Here is a 6,000-nt window from a genome sequence, read left to right on the forward strand (position 1 = left end):
CCCCAACCCAGCAGGATGGGGGATAGAACGGGGGGGGGGGGGGTAAAACTCATGGGTTGAGATAAGAGCAGTTTAATAGAACAAAATGAAGAAACCAATAATGATAATAATAACAATATTAAAATGGCAATACTAATAAAAGGATTGGAATATACAAAACAAGTGGTGCACAATGCAATTGCTCACCACTCACCAACCGATGCCTAGTTAGTTCCCGAGCAGCAATCCCCCCACAGGCCACCCCCCCGCCAGTTTATATACTGGGCATGATGTCACACAGTATGGAATACCCCTTTGGCCAGTTTGGGTCAGCCATCCTGGCTATGTCCCCTCCCAACTTCTTGTGCCCCTCCAGCCTTCTTGCTGGCTGGCTGTCAGAAGCTGAAAAATCCTTGACTTAGTCTAAACACTAGTTAGAAACAACTGAAAACATCCATGTGTCATCAACATTCTTCTCATACTGAATGCAAAACATAACACTATACCAGCTACTAGAAAGAAAATTAACTCTATCCCAGCCAAAGCCAGGACAACATACTTGAGCATGGATTTCATTGCATGGAAATAAGACACATGGTAAGACATGTTCTTATGTTCAATAGTGTTTCCTATTGCATTATTTAGAAATAAAATATTTCATCAACTATATCACCATTTGGATTTCCACAGTTTTGGGGTTTTTTTCCTTTATACCCCTAAGTATAAACACCTTCTACCAAATAATTTTTTTTTTTTTTTGAAACCTAAAGCATCCAAGGAGAGCAAGTACTTGCAAGATCTTTCTCACTGGACAGAACTATTCTATAAATAGCCTTCACCATAACTAAAGGAAAAAATACACATAAAGGAAGTTGAAGCATAACAATGATCTCAGACATTCACTTTAAAAGTAATGCTTCTTGAGTGCTTAGGATTGGTTGAATCCATCTGGCATACCATTTTTTTCAAACCCAGTTTGAAAATATAAGGTTACAGCACCTGAATAGGAAAAAGGTTCAGTTTCTCTGCATTTCAATTAGTGACCTAATGTTACTTAACTCTTGCCATAGGCTTAACTTACCAAAATGTTAGCAGTTCTCCTGAAGCAAAGCTTTCAAATCTGTGTTCCTCCACTGGTCCGTAGAAAAATCTCCCTTGTTCAATCAGTACTTGGTAGAAGCAAGTACATGAAAACAGTTTCTGCAGAACCTTATTTTATTTTTCGGAAAGTTAAAAGTTTCTATGACAGCTTTACCAAAAGCCTTGTCTTTCCAGTTTTACAGGTCACTACCATCCTATTGTTTATTATGAAGGGGGCCAAGGCAACAACAAACAAGTCCATCATATAGTTTAGTACACTTGCATCTTCACTTCTCCATTACTCTGCAGTTACACAATGAAGCCGACATTTACAGAAATCTGAACTATTTTACTTCACACTCAATCACTTCTGAAGCCCTGAATGACAATTGAGGCTAGAATGACTTCAGAAACTGAGGCTGTAGTCACAGACACCTGTACAGATCCACCCCTCATTACAAGAGGTCAGAGAGGACACATAACAGAAGAAATAAGCCCTGCTAATACCGAGTTTTGAAGTTAGACTCATCTAACAGTTAGAGGAAGGTTTTTGCAGGTCAAGGACTTTAAATATCTTTTCATACAAGACAGCAGCTGAGTTCTTCCTAAGACCTAGTCACTGGGCCTTAACCCTATTGCCTTCATATTCCAGTGGTATTTTAGCTACCAAATATCTGAATACTTCAAGGCAGATTTTGAAGAACAAAACAACTAAATGAAGTCAAATGGCATTATACTACCACACACACCAAAAAAAAAAAAAAAAAGCAAGCAAGCCACTGCTGGCTTTGAGTAACACCCACGAGATCAGGCTCCTTCTGCCTGGGGGGCTGCAGCTACGGGACTCAGCCCTGTGCCGGCGCCGCGACCCGCCGCCAGGGACGAGCGGCAAGGGCGGGCGCCTTTAGGGAGAAGCGCACACAAGCCTGAGCCAGACGGAATGCTCGTTCAAACCCGCCCGGGGCTGCTGCTAGCGGGGGCTGCCCGAGAAGGGCCCGGTGAAGCGGGAAGGGTCCACCGGGGCCGGCGCTCCGGCCAACGGGCACTCACCTGTCCGCCTTCCTCTCCCCGCCCGGCAGCGCCGCCGCGACTCCTCCGACGCCTCCCGCCGCTGCCGCCACCGGCGCAGACCCGCGAGCTGCGCCTCCTCCCCGGGGCGGCGTGAAGGGGCAGCCGGCGGGCGCGCATACGGGGACAGCCGCTCCCCCTCCTCACCGGCGAGGGCCGGCCCCTGCCCCGTCTCCCCAGCTCCTCATATCCCCGCGGAGGGCTCCGGAACAGCCCGGCCTCCTCCCCAGCTCCTGCGCGGGCCCAGACCCTGCCCGGCAGCCGCCTCCCTCGGGCGCGCCTCAGCCGCGGCGCCGGGGCCCTCTCTTCGCCAGCCCGGCCCCCCCCAAACGCCCGCCTCACTGGCTTCCCCTGACCTATCGCCCCGCCGCCATCTTGCCCGAGGGGAGAGGAGAGCACGCAGGCGCAGTCGAGGAAATCCCGGCCCCTGGGGCGGCGCGCATGCGCGAAGGCGGGAGCTCCCCCGCACCCCTCTCGGTGGCGCACACCTGCCGCGGGGGGAGGGCCCGGCGGGGGCGGGGTGGCGGGAACCGGTCCTCCGCCGCCTCCCAGGCCGCCTGCCGCCTCCGTGGCTTCGGCTGCGGCGCCGGCGCCGGGGCCGGGGCCCTTTCCTCGCACGGAGGCTTGGAGCGGGGCGGCGTTGCGCTGACAGGCGAAGTTGCCGGGCCGTGAGAGCCCGAAGCAGTGCTCGAGTGGTTGCAGCAGAACAGAGGTACTTATTGAGGGGTGGCCTGGCTCGACTGTGGAGATAATGTGCTGTCAGGTGTAGGAGAGACAGGCCAGAAACGCCACTCGCCCTGGCAGAAAGCTGTGTGCCAACGGGCAGCCAACTATGGAAGCTGAAGGAAAAGGTGGGATGTACCCCCTTCTTTTCTCTATGTGTTTATTGGGACCCTCACCCAGCAGTCAGCCAGGCAGTTTCCCTTCACAGAAGATACGTTCTTCCCCGTCAGCCCGTGTTTGTCCATGCGCTCGGTGAGCTTCAAGATAAATGGTTCAGCCTCACAGCGAGAGAGGTCAGTGTCTCCGGTCTCTCCTTCTCAAGGTGGGCTCTGGCATGCCCTGGGATGGCAGAGATGCTTTGGTGGCCAGGCCCCAACTGTAAGGATGGGTTGTACACCACAACCAGTAGTTCCGGAGTTTCATAGCTGAAGTCCTTCATCACTTTTAGCTGAATGTCACCTGGTTCAGGTGACTTTCTCCACTTCCAGGTGACGGGCTTATACACCCGGTATTTCACTTCCCTCTTTGGGCTCATACTTCCTGTAAAGTTACGTCAGGTTGATACAGTTCTTTGGCCTCCCCAGTGTGAAGCCGGTGTGGGGTTATGAATCCCCAGCACCCCCAACTGCAGTCAAGGGCAGACAACGCTTTGAGCTTCTCTGTGCTAGCCTTGCCATCATTGACACACACTCCCCCCACACCCCTTTAGACTTTTGTCGTTAAGCAATCTCACCAGTTTCATAACTGCCTTTTTCCTTTTGATGTATGTAAAGACCTTTTTACTACCAGTTTGAGCATCCTTTGCAAGGCGCTCTTCAAATCATTTTTTAGTCCTCTTCATTTCTTCCTTAGATTTGACCTGCAGTGCAGTGTTTTACAGCTTTCTGTTCTCCTCATTTGGGCCTAGACAGGTTCTGCCCCCTTGTTAGTATCAAAGGAATTGCCTTGCCAAGCCCTCTCTCACTCCTCTTGGACAGAGATCATACTAGAGTCTGTCACAAGCTGCTGTCAAACTGCAAGTGTTCGTGAGTATTAAACAGATACTTAGGAAAGCTGGCACATACTGATAAATAGCTGAGTCTGTGCATTTTATGTTTTGATGTTGTTTGTACTGCTTATTTTAGTAATGAAATTTTCCTGGAATTTGAATAAAATTTTTAGTTGTGATTTCTGTCATTGCTGTGTCCTGATTATCCCCTAATCCATTTCAAGGGCCATAAAACTGTATCCTACAAACCGTGATCACGAATAGCTAAATACAAGCTGGTATGGGTTTGACCAATATAATGCAAATGGGTGAGGTGAACTAATAGCTGTTCCAAGTGGTGTATTTTACATAATTATATGATGTATCACACTGATTATGGCTTTTTGAAAGACAATGGTTCTTGGTAGTATTTTTGTAAATTCAGCCACCTTTAGTTTCCCTGGCATATTGCCTAAAAGCTAAAAGATGAGAATCATAATAATTTAATATTCTAAGGAGTTTGGATTAAATCAAAGAATGTCTAGCTGTATGACAGTCTAAATAAAAACAATTTTAAATGTCTCTGTGGTACACACAGTAACCTTCCTCTTCATAAAAGAGAGTAACCTTCAAAATTTCTTGAACCCAATTTATGAGAGTCTGTCTTCAAATAAATCTCCTCCTGACTAACCTAGTGGTCTTCTATGGTGGAGTAACTGCATCAGTGGACAAGGGAAGAGCTATGGATGTCATCTACCCAGACTTCTGTAAGGCCTTTGATACAGTCCCCCACAAGGTTCTCACCTCTAAATTGGAGAGATTTGAGTTTGACAGATGGACTGTTTGATGGAGAAGGAGCTGGCTGCATGGCCACATCCAAAGAGTTACTGCCAATGGCCCAGTGTCCAAGTGGAAACCAGTAAGGAGTGGTGTCCCTCAAGGGTCTGTACTGAGACTAATACTATCTTCATTGATGACATAGACACTGGGATTGAGCGCGCTCTCGGCAAGTTTGCAGATGACACCAAGCTGAGTGGTGCAGTTGATACTCTGGAGGGAAGGGATGCCATCCAGAGGGACTTTGACAGGCTTGAGGAGTGAGCCCATGTGAACCTCACAAAGCTCAACAAGGCCAGGTGCAAGGTCCTGCACCTGGGTTGGGGCAATCCCCACTATCAATACAGACTCGGGGATGAATGGATTGAGAGCAGAGAAGAAGGACTTGGGTGTAGTGGTGCATGAAAAATTGGGCATGAGCTGGCAGCCCAGTGTGAGGGACTGAAAGAGTTAATGTCTCAAACATTCTGGTGGGGCAAGTTCTGCATAATTGAACTCTGCATAACAACAAACCCCAGGACTGCAGGTGAGAAACCCGGTAGCAACAGGGCGTGGAGGGCATGCTGTGCTGCAGGGTGCGCAGCTCCATGTTCTGAAATGCTGAGCGGGGCAGCTCACTGTGTGTGCCCAAAGATCGAACAATGGCCATGCCTGCAGGGAGGGAGAAGTTACTCCCCAAACGACTGCCAAGGCCACCGACCCATTTCCCAAAGGTTCTGGAAGCACAAACCATGCATGACACCTAATTAGCGTAATGAGTTTGAGTGCCCACCCAGAGGAGGGGCAAGGAGAATATAAAAGGAGACGAATTGAAGCCCCACGTGTGCGCACCCTCTGGAACTGGACCTCTAGGCTGACTGGACCAACGCTGGACCCAGGACTGGTGAAACCTTTCTCTTCCTCTCTCTTTTTTCCGTAATCACTACACCTCATCCCTTTAAACATAAACCGTTGACCAAGTCTGGGACTAGAAGTGGATCTAGCTGCCCCTGGGCTCCCAAGTCTGAGAGGGAGTCTGGAAAGGAAGGGGGTCCGCTCTGAACCTTATGACTCAGTGGGAGGGCTTTCCTTATTTTCTTCCCTGAACTGATCCTCAAATAGGTGAGGCTTGTAGTATATGTTTGGTGACGTATGGATAGCACATTACACAGTTTACTGATGTAGTTTCATGCCAATTCTTGTTGTGGAGCAAATAAAAGTTGAGTTTTGTGAGTTAAAGGATCCCTGGTGTCTTTTCACCTTAGTCCTGACCTGGGAATCAGCAAACCTGAGTCGTCGTCCTGAGAAATTGGGACGTGACACCCAGAAAGCCAACCATATCCTGGGCTGCATCAAAAGAAGTGTGG

The 6,000-nt window shown here is 49.1% G+C and overlaps 1 protein-coding gene across 3 annotated transcripts in view; it reads right to left on the bottom strand.

Moving 5' to 3' along the window:
* The window catches only part of APC (APC regulator of WNT signaling pathway), a 104,661-nt gene extending 102,161 nt beyond the window's left edge, over window positions 1-2,500 (bottom strand). For 2 of the 3 annotated variants that reach the window (XM_052779128.1, XM_052779125.1), the window contains exon 1: window positions 2,110-2,500. The gene's annotated coding sequence lies outside the window, so the exon portion shown is untranslated. Of the gene's footprint in view, window positions 1-1,060; window positions 1,728-2,109 lie in introns of those variants that run through there. The other variant, XM_052779127.1, reaches the window with a different exon arrangement.
* Window positions 2,501-6,000: the final 3,500 nt, after the last annotated feature.

The sequence above is a fragment of the Harpia harpyja genome, chromosome Z, assembly GCF_026419915.1.
Source record: "Harpia harpyja isolate bHarHar1 chromosome Z, bHarHar1 primary haplotype, whole genome shotgun sequence".
Taxonomy (NCBI): domain Eukaryota; kingdom Metazoa; phylum Chordata; class Aves; order Accipitriformes; family Accipitridae; genus Harpia; species Harpia harpyja.